Source organism: Octodon degus, unplaced genomic scaffold, assembly GCF_000260255.1.
Source record: "Octodon degus isolate 3935 unplaced genomic scaffold, OctDeg1.0 scaffold00051, whole genome shotgun sequence".
Taxonomy (NCBI): domain Eukaryota; kingdom Metazoa; phylum Chordata; class Mammalia; order Rodentia; family Octodontidae; genus Octodon; species Octodon degus.
This window is the reverse complement of record NW_004524627.1, coordinates 4,207,262-4,221,738: the sequence shown is the minus strand read 5'-3', so window position 1 is coordinate 4,221,738 and position 14,477 is coordinate 4,207,262. Positions and strand designations below refer to the sequence as shown.

The window sequence follows — 14,477 nt, the reverse complement described above, 5'->3', positions numbered from 1 at the left end:
TTGCTCTTGGATACTGGCTAGCATCCTAGCACAATCAAGTTAATGTCAGGCCCTGGCCTTCAAATTTTCATTAGGACTCCTCTGCTAAGTCAAAAGCTTATAGTTCTATCTTTCATAAATGAGGCCTTCACAAGACTCAGACTTGAACTGGCTTCCTGCCTTGCTTCTGACTGTGAGCAAATGTCCTCAGGATTCTCTGTGAAGGGAGGTGTGGTAGATGGCAGAGCTCTGACCCCCTTTCAGAAAGACCTCTTAGAACCATCAGGCTCCTTCCATCTGGTCGGGGGAGCCCATCATAGAAATGGTGCTGCATATCATCACCAGGCATGACTGAGAGGGCATCAGGTGGCTCAGCAGGAAAGGGGGACACCCAAGGCCAGGCTATGCCCCTGGCTGTCCTCTGCCCTGGTGGCTGGCCACTCAGAAGTGACCGCTTCCATGAGTGGCTCCAATGGCCTTCACAGCTGCTAACTGTCCTCAGGCTACCAGAGCCAGGGTAGCTGGAATGGTCTCTCTCCTGCACCTCCCTGCACCTTCAGCTCCCTGTGAGCTGGCTCTGATCTGAAGGCAGAGGGCTCAGCCTCTCCAAGTTGGAGTGTGCTTCCCAGCCTGTTTCCCCACAGCACTGCCGCCAGCCTGGCTGGGGTCCTACATTGTGCTGTGGAGTAAGGAACTTACTGTTGGTAGAAATATTATGTAATTCCTAAGGATTACAGTAATGTGTAGTCAACTTCGATTTAATCACAAGTCTAGCAGCCAAACACTAGATTATAGGCATCAGAAGTTGTTGATTGTTTACTGAAAACCAAGAGGGCTGTCCAACACTACATATTCATTAAGGGAGAAAAGGAAGTTCTTTTAAATGTCCTGTTGCATGTAATTTACTCTAATGAATGCCCACAGAGCATGTGTTTCATGTCAAGTACCAGTTAATTTTCCCTCGGCTCTTTCCCATGAACTTGCCACTGGGCCATAACTTCTCAGGCACAATACCACTGGAATTCCAGAAAACTTCTTTGGCAAATTGTGCTTTGCTGAATATGCCTGTCCCTTGTCTCATGCCCACAGCACTAAGCATAGGTACCTTTGGCTGGGTCAGCTCCTTACCTGGACTTGGTCAGTCATTCCTGGGACACCATGTGTGGGACATGCTGAGAGTCCTCCTGGCTGCTGTCCCTCCTCAACGTCTTTCTTCCCTGAGTTCTTCCCCTAACCTCCAGAAGACACATGCTAGAAAAAATAACCAGCAGCAAATCCAGATTTGCATGCTTAGAAGCTTTAACACACAGTTCGGGGGATTACATTAACACCACCTTTGAAATGTGGGTTCTAAGTTTCATCAATGTTATCTACTCTAAAATAGTACAGAACTGCTACTTCTTGGAATAGAAATTAATGTTCAGAATTTCTAACTGAATTGTTAAGATGCAAGGAGATGGTTCTCAAGGTGAGAATCATTCCCTGGTTATATCATAGGGTGGGACTGTTCTTCCCTGGAAGAGGCTCCTTGGAGGTGGTGAACCTGTGGCACACATGCCATGGGCAGTTTGTTATTACTAAAAGCTCTAAAAAGTTCACTATCACCAGGTCCTACATCCTGATAGCTTTCCTTTTCTTGTTCATAAGGAATTTTCTCTCCACCAGATCATATGCATATTCTTGTATCTCTCATCTTTATGAAAATCAAAACTGTCCATGACTCCATGTTCCCCTCCAGCCATTGCTCCTGTTTCTCCTGATAGTTTGTCTTCAGTTTGTCTCAGATTCCCCCTCCCTCATGCTTTCCCAAAACTGCATCAGCTGGGCAGCAGAAAACGTGCTTCTTGGCTGGGTGTCCTTGTGTAGGGTGAGGTCCCTGCACTCAGATAAAGAGGAGAGCTCATGGGGAGTCAGTTGCTGGCCTTGTTTTGTGCAGTGCAAGACTCTGGGGTGCTCTGACCTTGGAGGTGACAGTAAACTTGTGTTTGTGCACATAATTTTTTTCATATTAGGGATTGAGACCCAGGGAGCACTAAGCTACATCCTTTTTGCACAGTATGTGGTACCTGGGATCGAACTTGGGTCCTTGCACATGCCAGGCAGGTGCTTAGGCCACCAAGCTATCTCCCTAGCCTGGTCTGAGAATATTTGCACTTGTTCTTGAATTTCAGTTACCTAGATCAAGAGCTTTTTTTTTTTTTCATAACTGAAAAACTATGCCTCTGTCTCATTATTGCAAATTAAGGAATCATGCTCACCATCTAATTGTTCTTCCTATGGAGATAGTTGCCTTTTTATCTCATGATGGTGTTACTTCGTGGTCATTTCTGATTATTAAGCTTGGGGTTCCTTTTACTCCTGCATGAGGATTTGAATCTTTTATCAATTCTGTACATTTCTGTGTCTCGGTTACTTTTCTCTTGTTGCTGGAACAAAATACCTAATACCCAAAATTAAGTAAAGAGAGGGGGTGGTACCAAATGTGAAGAGGAGGATCCTGGGTGCCACGCTAGGAATCACATGGTTGGGAGTGAGGACGGTGAAGTTGGCTAGAACTCAGCCATGGCTTGTGGTCTCAAGAAGCATCTGAAGTGAGTAGCAGCTGCAAAGCATTGGATGCTGGATAAATTGACCAGTGTGCTTGCTCCTTGTCCATCCACCAGTCCCCATAAGCTGAGAGAATGTCTGCCTCTCATCATCTTCCTGTGGAATAGACTCAAGTATGCTCTGACAGGAGATGAAGTAAAGATTTGCATGCAGAGCTTCATCAAGATTGATGGCAAAATCCGAAATGATATAACCTATCCTGCTGGATTTATGGATGTCATCAGCAATGACAAGACAGGAGACCATTTCCGTCTGATCTATGACACCAAGGTTTGCTTTGTTGTTTATTGGATTACCCCTGAGGAAGCCAAATACAAGTTGTGCAAAGTGAGGAAGATTTTTGTGGGCGCAAAAGGGATCCCTCACTTGGTCACTCATGATGCTTGCACCATTCGCTACCCTGACCCCCTCATCAAGGTCAATGACACCATTCAAATTGATTTGTCATCTGGCAAGATCACCAATTTCACCAAGTTCAACACTGGTAACCTATGTATGATGACTGGAGGTGCTAACTTGGGAAGAATTGGAGTGATCACTAACAGAAAGAAGCATCCTGGCTCTTTTGATGTGGTTCATGTGAAAGATGCCAATGGCAACAGCTTTGCCACCTGGTTCTCCAACATCTTCATCATTGGCAAAAGCAGCAAGCCATGGATTTCTCTTCCATGAGGAAAAGGAGTCCGCCTCACCATTGCTGAAGAGAGCGATTAGAGGCTGGCAGCCAAACAGAGCAGTGGGTGAAATGGTCTCTAATGACACGTTACAGAGATCTTTGTTTAATTAAAGATAATAGAACATGATTTTAAAAAAATTAAGGAAAGGAAGGTTTATTTAGCTCACAGTTAGTAGAGGTTTCAGTCCATATTCAGCTGGCTCCAAGGCGGAGTGACACATGCAAGAGGGCAGCAGCTCATGGGGGCGGAAAACAGCAAAGAGCAAGGGGAGGAGCAGCGGCTGTGACTGCTAGCAAGCCTCTCTTCCCTCCTTATATTGTATGCAGATTACCCTCCCCAGGGCAGGTGTAGCACTCACATCCATAATCCCAGCATTGGATCATAAATTAATCACAAACTCTAGAAGCCACTGATGACTGCATGAGGCTTCAAGGGGACAACTGGACACAAACTGTAACACTCAGCCTGAAACTTCCCAAAGGTAGAAACCTGAATTTTCCAGAAAATCACTGTCTTTCTCACTTCTTTGAGACATATCTAATCTGCCTTTTAAGGTACCATTGACTTTTTTTTTTTTTTTTTTTTTTTTTTTTGCCAAACCGGGGATCGAACTCAGGCCCTTGTGCTTGCCAGGGAAGCACTTATTCCACTGAACCATCTCCCCAGCCCCAGCATTGACTTTTAATTTCTGTAGTAATCATTATTTTTAGAAGGACTATGTCTCTTTTTCCTGCTTTATCTAGTATTTTAGTACTGTCATATTGTTTGCCTATGTTTTTGATTCCTTTATTTATTTCTTTAAACAATGTTAACAGGCTCATTTTATATCTGTAGGGACAATTTCAATACCTGCTGTCTGTGGGGCTCTAACTTCAAGGTTTCTGTTGACTCTAGCTCATGGTGGGTTGTTTAAGGATGTTGGCTCTTGTGGGCTTTATACGTGTAATCTTTCATGTTTTGCTTAAATATGTAAACCTCCAGAACAATTTAACTGTATTTACCACCATGTGCCTTCAACCCAAGACCACTGTGAGTTCAGGTTTCCAGCTCTGAAATTCCTGGCAGTCAGGTGATTTAACTTCCTCCCCTGATTCTATCCATGGGAAGTCCATGGCTACACATTTTCAGGGATTTTTTTTTTTTTTACCTACAACTGATGATAAGGCCCATATAGGAAAGTTTCTTTGTCCTGATTTCAAAGGTGTCCAGAGTCTTTACAGTTTAAAAATTTTAAAGGTAGGAAACATCAAAGAGGATCTTATTTCCAACTTCCTAAATCGTGCTGGACACTGCAGAGATTGCTGGTATGTTGACTGTCTATTTGGAACAAAATGAACATCTGGATACAGGGTGCTAAACATACAGACCCACTGTTAGTCAAATTCAGTTGTCTCTTAGAGGAATGACTGGCATCAAGCTGCAGATATGTAGTTGTCACACTACAACAGATGACCCAAGGGGCTGCCTAGGCATAGAGTCCTTTGCTGGTGAGCAAATCTCTCCATTTCCAAAAGTCACATTTACTTACAGAACTCATCCTCAGGACCTGGCCAATTACCTTACAAGGTAGAAGTTGCTTCAGGAGTAAGGACAGCAATGGGTTCTTGAGAACAGTTCCAGGTTACCCGGTGGACAGCTGATGTGAACATGTGCCTAGATGTAGTAGTAGACCTTGAGGGGAATGTTTTTAATACTTATATTTCCTTCCCTTCAAGGTGGTCGTGTGTGTGTGTGTGTGTGTGTGTGTGTGTGTGTGTGTGTCTTTTCCATACCACCTTCACCTCAGCATTGGCAATAGTTTGGGCTATTAGAGTTTGGTTGTCATATACCCCAAAACCCCAGTTCTGACACTTGGTACCAATGACTAGATCAACTTTGAAAGTCACCTAGTCTTGCTGTGGTTAGCTCCCTCAAAGGGAAAATGTGGAGAGTAATCACACAGATGCCCTCTCAGGACAAAGAAGGACAGGGCAGAGCACTTGACACACTTCTTGGCATGAGTTGAACACTCAAAACACCTGAGCTTCCAGTATTACGGGCGACAGAAAAATGGAGCAGAAGGAAGAATGGCAGGCTCTGGCTTCGCCTCACACTTCTTTGTTTGTCCTTCCTGCTCTTTAATTCCTCATCCAAAGCACAGGATGTGGAGCTGTCCTGCCTCTTGCTTGTATCCTGGTTGTGACATTTGCTAGTTAAGTGACCTTAGAAAACTATAGAACTTTGAAAGTCTGATGAAAATAGCACATCTCTTGGCCCGATGCATAAAGGTTTGTGTCTCATTCTGGTGGGTTTGCTGAGGTCCCATGGGAAACTGCTTTCTCTCCAAAGGCCATGGTGTGTGGCTGTTTATCTCATAACCCCATCCTGCAGCCTCCCCCATCGCCCGCCTTTGTCCCCCACAAGGGCTGGAGTGGGGGTAGAAATGTGGGGGCCACTGTAACTAGTGAGCATTCCTGCTTGGACACAGAAGATTTCTTAGTCTCTCTGTGCCTCATTCTTCTTATCTCTAAAATGGCAATGCTGTGGCAGGGGCTGTTACAGGGATGAAAGGAATACATAGAGAAGATTAATTAATTAAATTTACCAGGTATAGTGGCTGTCCACAAGGAACAGGTGGTGAAACCCGTAACAAAAAGCTCTGGTTGGGCTGAGGAGATGGCTCAGTGGAATAAGTGCTTCCCTGGCAAGCGCAAGGGCCTGAGTTCAATACCCAGTTCTGAAAAAAAAAAAAAAAAAAAAAAAAAAAAGCTCTGGTTAAAGGTATCCTGGTTCTTGAATGAGTCTTTTGATATAAAACCTATTATTTTTCCCTCCTATCTTCTATAAAAGTTATGCATAGGCTTGATATTATCTTCTTAACTAAAGCTAAAGGGTTTCTCTAAGTCAGAAGAAGCTACCTGGCAAAATTGCAACTGTAAGCTTAATTTTTTAAAAGTCGGGATTTGGTTATGTAGCCCAGCATGGCTCCAAACTCACAGTGATCCTCCTGCTTCAGCCTTTAGAGTGCTGAGCTTACCGGCAGGCCCAACACCCAGGAAAACATAATTTTAAACATAGTACAGGTGCTCCGGGAAGATCCACAAGGTGCTAAATCACCCAGACATTCTTAGGTAACACATTACCAACACACATTCTTAGACAATCACATTTGCTGTCTAGACCCTTTCTCCACCCCTCAAGTCCTTATTAAAAAGTCTCTAGACTCTCACCCTAACTGTGAGCAGCCTCTCTTGGAAACCTGACTGCTGTCCCTCTTGGCAATAGACCCTGATCTATGTAAGTGCTTGTCTTTTCAACATTCCCTGTCTATTGGTAAAATTACTTTTGGTCCCACATGACACCCTGACCCCCATTGCTGTCTTTCAGGGCACCAGGGTTCCAGCAGGGGGACTGGCTGCAAACAGGGAAGGGTGTATATTGTCTGGAAGAGATTAATGGGTGGGAGCAGGTCCTTGGGATGATAGGGTTCAGGGGACTGGGAAGAGATGCATCTAATATCAGATTCCTTAGAGCAAGCTAGCCCAGCTGGCACCCTGAGGCAGAATGTCAGGTCCCTGGGCCCAGAGAAGGGCAGAGCTGAGTCTAAAAGAGAAATGACCAGAACAGCACCTGTGGACACTCAACAAGCATTCACCAAATCTGGAGGCTCAGCCACCTTCATGTAGGTGATATTGACGCCTAACCCATCTGTACTGGTCTGTCTTCAGGCCTTGCTCCTTTTCTCCCCTTCACTGAACAGCTGCTGACAAAGGCTAGGACCGTATTCTCGGGCTGGAACACAGTCCAGATGACCATGTGTCTAACAAACAGCTGTAGTACACACATAACCCCCCAGAGTCAAGGAGGTTTGGAAGCTAACTGAGTGTGCTTTGCTCCTGATACTGGAGGGAGATGAAAGAGGAATGGTTAGGAATTCTTGGAATTCATACCCCACTGTCCTCAGCCCTGCTCCTTGCTAACCTAATGAGCTGCTAACTGGGATCCCTGCTCCAGGATGATTCATTCTAATGACATTAACTCCCAACCTCCACTTAATTTTTATCTATCTATCTATCTATCTATCTATCTATCTATCTATCTATCTATTTTGCAGTAGTTTCTATCCATGTATCTATTTATTCTGCAGTAGTATCTATCTATTTATCTATCTATCTATTTATGTTGCAGTAGTAAAGATTGAATTTGAGTCTTCTTGCTGAGGTATAACCCAAGTCTTTTTCTTTTCATTCTTTTTTTCTTTGTTCTCTTCTTCTTCTTCTTCTTCTTCTTCTTCTTCTTCTTCTTCTTCTTCTTCTTCTTCTTCTTCTTCTTCTTCTTCTTCTTCTTCTTCTTCTTTTTGTTTAGGGACAAGTTCTTCCTCAACTGCTGAACTGCCCCAGCTGGGTTCTAACTTGTGATCCTCCTGCCTCAGCCTCTCAACATTCTGGGATTACAGGTGTGTACCATTACACCCAGATGCATTATGCTCATTTAAAAAAACATTTAATGCTTTCTTCATTCATAGACATAAAAGCCCAAACTGTTGAGCTTGTCATGCAAAGCTACCATTCCCTCATAATGCCCTTCACTCAAAAAGTACAGATGTTCTCCTTCAAAGACCGAGTAACATTCCTGTGACCAGGTCACTAAAAGAACTGGTCACTGTATGGAAATTATATAGAGTATGCATATTACAGTATTCAGAACAAAGTGATGTCGAAGGAAATGCTTTGACCTTGATGACTTTGCCTTTATTTGTGGAACTCTTACATGTATTACTGCAATGTAGGTCAGAGCATGTAGCTACAGTACTGTACTGGACAACCAGAAAAATTACAGTACTATATAGAGAAGGCATATACAAAAAAGACATTAAAGCTCTATAACAAGATGTACAGAACTGTAACACAAGAAAAAGCATGCATCGTAAGTCTCAGTGGTGGGTCATCCATCCAAACAGTGTGCTCGGTCATCATCTGAGCAGGTAGGTCCTTGTACTCACCCCACATCTAAACAGTCCTTGGTCACATCCCATCGGTGGCTCTTGGCTGCAACAGTGCAGCACTCCTCCTGACTCTGGTCCCTGCCCTGGTCCTACCTTTCCTCTCGGATCAAGTCAGCACCAGCTGGTGTCACACCCCTTCTTCCTCCTTGAAAACACCCCCCTTCATTCTCTACGGTCTTCTATGACTGTTTCACACTCAATGTGTTTATGTACGGTCTTCTATGACTGTTTCACACTCAATGTGTTTATGTATATGCTTGTTTCCTTCACTGCAGTACAGGCAAATCACCCAAACTACCTTCATTTCTTTCTCTTCCTTTCATTTTTCTGTAGTGCTGAGCATGTGCTTTGCCTGCAGTAGATACTTAGTGAGCACTTGTGAGTCTTGGTGAGTTCTATGAATCTTTTTCAAAAGTACTGATATAGGGGAATGACACCCCTGACCTGAAAGATACCTGGGACAAATTTGTGTCCTCTAAGGCCAAAGAATGAATTTTAGGAACAAATGGAGGTTAAGAGCAGAATATTTACTGGGGGAAAGAAAGCTTCTGTCCAAGAGAGGGACAGAAGGGGAACCCAATTGGGTTACCCCTGAAGCTATCTCTTCCAGGGATTTTTATAGAGTAAAACCATGCGGTGAGGTGGGTCTAAGGTGGAGAACATGAGAAGTCACTTAGGTGGACATGAGGTGAGACAAAACTATGGCTAATGAATAAGATTACAAGTACCAATGCTCAGGTAAAATTGATTAAATATAGTACCAAGTGGGGAAGCGAGTCACGTAGCAAGCGGGCATAAATATAGAATAGGAATTTATCTGGTAGCCAGCCAGTAGTGGTTGGATTAGTGACTGTTCCTGGCTTTCTCATGGTGATGATCAATCCTGGATGCTTATCTTTAGGGAGGTGAGCGTTTATTTGAACTTTGGTCTTTAGATCTGGCCCATAGCAGGAGCATCTCTCTCCTTCACAGTTGCAAGGTATCTTGTCTTCTATGTTGTGTCCTTGAGGGCCTGGCCCTATCTGACTGCCTATAATATTTCTATCTAATTCAGCTGCCTAAAACAGTAGCTCCCTGAAGAGTTGGGGAAAGAAGGGGTTACAGTTACCATTTCTTCTCCCCCCGCCACTTTCTGTCTCTCTCATTCAGGGCTTGTGTGGGCTCAGTGCAAAGGGGCTCAGACTCTCCTTCAAAAAGCCAAGTATCATTTTATGTATGTATATGTGGACTTTTTAAGATTTTAAAATCTCAAACTTCCATCAGTAGATAATTCTGGAGCCATAAGAAGATCTAAATTGAGGGTAGAGGCTAGAGTGTGAGCAGCAGCGGGGAGGCAGCCTGCTGTGGTCTGCATTGGAGGGTGAAGTTCCCAGAGGTGTGGGCCTCTGTACTTGCAGGGGCAAAATAGTCTAGCATTGGTCTGTGACTTTGCCACCTCCTCTGTCAAATAGGCACGGGATGGAAACTGAAGCTCTCCAAGTTGCAGTGTAGTCCCCAGGAAGTCTCCATGAAAAGGACTCCTGCATGAGAGGGTATGTGAGCTGCTGCCTCCCCTGCACACCGCTTTCTCCAGCTTCCAGCCAACCGTCCCCAGCAATAGTTATTGAGTTGCTAAGGAGGCTTTGTGCCCCACCCCCAGTCGGAATTGTAGGCCTCGCCTCTACAGAGAGGGGCTTCAAAGCCTCAGTCCCCCACAGCTCTGCTCTTTCCTCTAGGTATTTCCTGTTCCCTGACCTCCTCCTGCTGCTGCCCCAGGACCCGAGGAGATGCTCCTCCCTGTCTCTCCCTCCTTTAAGCAGAGGCTTAAAAATAATATCCTGTGTTTGTGCAGCATGTTCCAGCAAGACTGCCAGATCCCTTGGCCAACACCAGTGCCTCCTCCCGGGCAGCTCCTTTTCCCACCAGTGGAGGCCAGGCCCAGAGAAACTGCACTTGTAATACAGAAGGTTTTAAAATAAATGAGAAAGGTCAAAAAGCCTTTAGTTCCTGGTTGCAGAATCAAGGTCATCCTGGAATTTTCCATTTTTTAAAAAATTTGCCCACCTGGCTGCTTTGCTGGTGACGTTTCAGGAAGGCTGTTATGATTCTGACTCAGCTGAAGCGATTAAGCACCTACTTTGGCTTAAATATTAACTCCTTGACCTTTCTAGTAAGTTCCCCATTGTATGGGTGGGAAACTGAGTCTCTGAGACTTCACTGCACAGGGTCCAAGGAGCTTCTCACTGAGATAAAGAACCTACACTCATTCTATCCCTACAGTATGTTTGCAGGCTGGCTGACTCCTCACAGAAAAAGAACTGTCAAGACTAGTGACTGGGCATAAAGGAACTTACTAAGCAGAAATTTAGGTTTAAAGGTATATAGTCAAAGGAATTAAGAGTGCAGGCTGATAGAGAGAGAGGGAGGGGGAGGAAGAGAGAGAGAGAGAGACAGATAGACAGACAGAGACAGACAGAGAGAGACAGAGACAGACAGAGACACAGAGATACAGACAGACCCAGACCCAGACCCAGACCCAGACCCAGACAGACACAGACAGAGACAGAGTCAGAGACAGAGAGAGGCCTTAAGATCTGGAGTCGGGGGTATTTATGAGTTGGGGGTATCTTCAAGATGCGTAATCTAGAATGCCTGCCTCACCAGTGGGCTATGTCAGAATGCAAACTGTTTACAGGTGTTTTCAGTTGAAACATGCTACCTCCTAATGCTGCTGCTTCCTTGAGGATGGAGGAAGTGCAATTCATGGGTGGAAAAAAAGCTAGTCTATTCACAGGTGAAAAAGGTCAAGTTGCAGGTAAAAAGGAATTGCCCAGGCTTACTGAGTGTTGGGAGAAGAGAAAAAAACAGAAGCAAAGTGGAGTTGAGTAACTCTTATATCCTGAGGCTGCAGTTTTTCTTAACAGTACAATTTTAAAATTCTGATTTTCCTTATCTTCTTTTTACCTATCTTTATTGCTTTCATCCTACCTGAAGAGAGCCAGATACCAGAATCTATAGCTCTTCCCACCGGACTGTGGCTCAGTGTGCTGCTGAGTTTGATGGGATATGTGAGGTTTAGGTTGAAGATCAGAAAGTCCTGATATGGGAAAGTATAACTCCCACCTGTTAGATATGAAATGTGCCAAGTTTGTGGTCCCACAACATCAAAGAATGAAGTTGCAAGCCAAAGGAAGAAGTAGGAATTTTACTAAAAATACATAAAGACAGAGTAGCGCCTGGATTTTTAGGAGAGGTCTCCCACGGGGTGAACACTGAGGCCTGTTGTAATGTACATAGCAAATCATAACATGGGTATAACAATCAATTTAGAGGATTATAAATAAAGTCACTTAGCTAATGTTGATCCAATAGGAAAACAGGTCACACAGCAAGGAACCATGGAAAGACAAAGGCATTTTGGGGAGGGGATGAATCTGGATGTTCTGGTCAGCCACCTGGGCTGCTGATGGCTAGCTGGACTTACTGGGCCAGGTGGTGCCAACTGCAGCTCTGTAACTGCTCAAGTTGTTTATCCCTGGGGAGGCACACAGGCCCAGCCATCGCTTCTCTTCTTGCTCCTCCAATTCTGATGTCTGTATTTTTGTGCTGACTTCCTTGAGGTCCCACTACTGTACCTCTCTTATTGTTTGTTGATTTCTATTTCACTTAGCTGTCTGGCATAGCCCCACCCATCTCTCCACCTCCATGGCTTGTATATAGACCCGGGAACAGTTAAGTGACATCTCCAACTTTTTTTTGCTTTGTTTTTGTCTGCCCCATCACCCACAGGTAACCAAGTTCCCAGCCACATTCCACTCTCACAGTCATGGATCACGGTATCACTCCACTCAACACTTCCTTCTTTAGACCCAGCTAAACTTCAGGTTTAGACCTAGAACTCTGTCTGGCTCTGATTTCAAATTTTGAGATCAGAATTCTGTCCTTCCCAGTCGAGCCAGATAAATACGTTATGGTTCAGCTAAGACCACCACAGGGATCTGCTGTAAATGCAAACAGCACCTCCCATGATGCTCCAGAATATGGGTCTCTGCAGCCTCCAACACTCAATAATGTCACTGTGACCTGCTCGAAGTGTAATTCCCACTGCTCCTCCACACACATCCTGCACTCCAACCATGCTCCTTTCCAGCACTTTGGCAAAAACATTCATTTAAGGCAAATCCTTTCCAGCACTTGATGGGCCCTGCACTTCCCACTCCACATGTTAGTATTTGAAGAGACCAGTTTTCTTACCTGGAATACCCTCCTTTGCCCCAAAGTCACCTATGAATTTTACTCTTTCTTCAAAGCCTTTTTCTAATGTTATTTCCTTCATGAAACTTCCCTGAAGCCCCAGTCCTCATACCTCCATCAAACCCTTAATATGGCCTATTTTTCTCTTGCAGAATTCATCATCAGCCATCTTGTAGCAAAACTATTTTTGTCTTACCCAAATGCAACTTATATGTTGTATTCCTGAAAACAAGTATGTACCTACTTTTAAAACATATTTTCTACAATAATTATTGACATAATGTATGTTAAACAAATGTTTATTGGTTACATGAATGGCAAAATCATTGGCAAAATTTATTTGTATGCATCTAATCTCCAGTTTTGTATCTCAGATATCTTTAACAATGTATATGGTAACTGGGTATAGTAACACATTCCTGTAATCCCAGCTGGGGATGTAGCTCAATATGATGGCCCTGGGTTCAATCCCAGTACTAAAAAATATGTATATGTCCACAACGGGTCCAAAGCAGGTCTAAAACTGAACTAGGCATACTCTAACCCTCACTTTCAGCTCCCTTGCTTTTGTCTTTTGCCTTTGGAGTCCTTACAGCCCGTCCCTTTCTCTGTAAGGGTTACTTCATGTAGGGCTGGCTTGTTGAGCAGTGGAAGACTGGTAAAGGAGCCAAGTTCCCAGCACTAATATCCATGGATTAATCAGTATCACAAGATTATAGGATGTTAGAACTGGAAGCAATGTGGCCCAGCCCCTCATTACTGATGGAGACGTGAAGCTCTCAGAGGGATTTGCATGAAACAGAGGCAGAACTGTCTGTCGCAAGACTCCCATCTCCTGGCTCCTGGTCTCTGTGCTGGAGCTAACATTTTCTGAGCCCTTTTGTTTCTCCAGATGGTGCCAGTGGTTATTTTCTTAGTCATGGCATGCTTCAGCCTCTCTCCCATGACTCCCATGGAGGGAGATCTGACTGCATAGGCCCCAGAAATGACAGTTCCGCTGCCTGCGGCTGGCTTTTCCCATTCAGTGCCACTCAGAGAGTACGCTGTCCAGCCCAGTCGGAGCCTCTTTCTCCAGAGAAGTCTAGCAGTCTGTGGGCAGCAACTCCCCATCACCAGCCAAGCTGCAGACCCAAGCTCTCTGCCTCTTATCTATACTCCCTACACAGCTCAAAGTGATGTCAGTCGCTGTGGGGTAGGGTGGATGATCACTTCAAAAGGGGTGACTTAGAGCATGATTAGAAATGACCATACATCTGTACAACACGATGTGAATCAGACCACAGGCACTTGGGCTGAGTCCTCCTAGCTTGCACAGCCTTCTGTGCAGAAGGTCCTCACAGGCACAACTCACCTCCTGGGTTTATCAGGTCTGGGAGTTAGCCCAGACACTTCTTTCCTCTCCTGTATTACACTGTAGTCTCAGAACTCTGGAAGGCTAAGGTAGGAGGATAGAGCCCAGCCTGGGCAACCTATAGATTTAGCAAGGTCCTGTCTCAAAATAAAAAAATTAGAAAAGGGCTGGGAACATAGGTCAGTGCAAAGTTCTTGGGTTTATTTCCCAGTAAGACAAACAAAAACCAAACAAAAACTTTTGTAGGTACTACAAAAGGATACTATCAATACTAACACAAAACTTAGTATGAGTTAAATTAATTGATTGATTTTTCCCCCAAAAATGCTGAATTATTTAGACAATCATAACTATAAGCAGAGCTAAGCTCTGATCCAGTACATGCTGGTTCTAAAGATCTCTCGCTCCTTCCCTCCCTCCCTCCCTCCCTCCTTCCTTTCTTCCTTCCTTCCTTCCTTCCTTCCTTCCTTCCTTCCTTCCTCCATTTCTTGTTTTCTTTCTGTCCTTCTCTCTTTCTTCCTTCCTCCCTCCTTTCTTTTTGAGAACCAAGTGGGTTTTGTTTCACCTGAAATGACACAAAATCTGAGTGTTTACAACATACACAAGCACAGCTTTTTTGGCTTTATTCATAGTTGACAAAATTGGA

General features: G+C 44.3%; 1 pseudogene; it reads left to right on the top strand.

Moving 5' to 3' along the window:
• The first annotated feature begins 2,541 nt into the window (after window positions 1–2,541).
• Window positions 2,542–3,258, top strand: LOC101588091 (annotated as a pseudogene).
• Window positions 3,259–14,477: the final 11,219 nt, after the last annotated feature.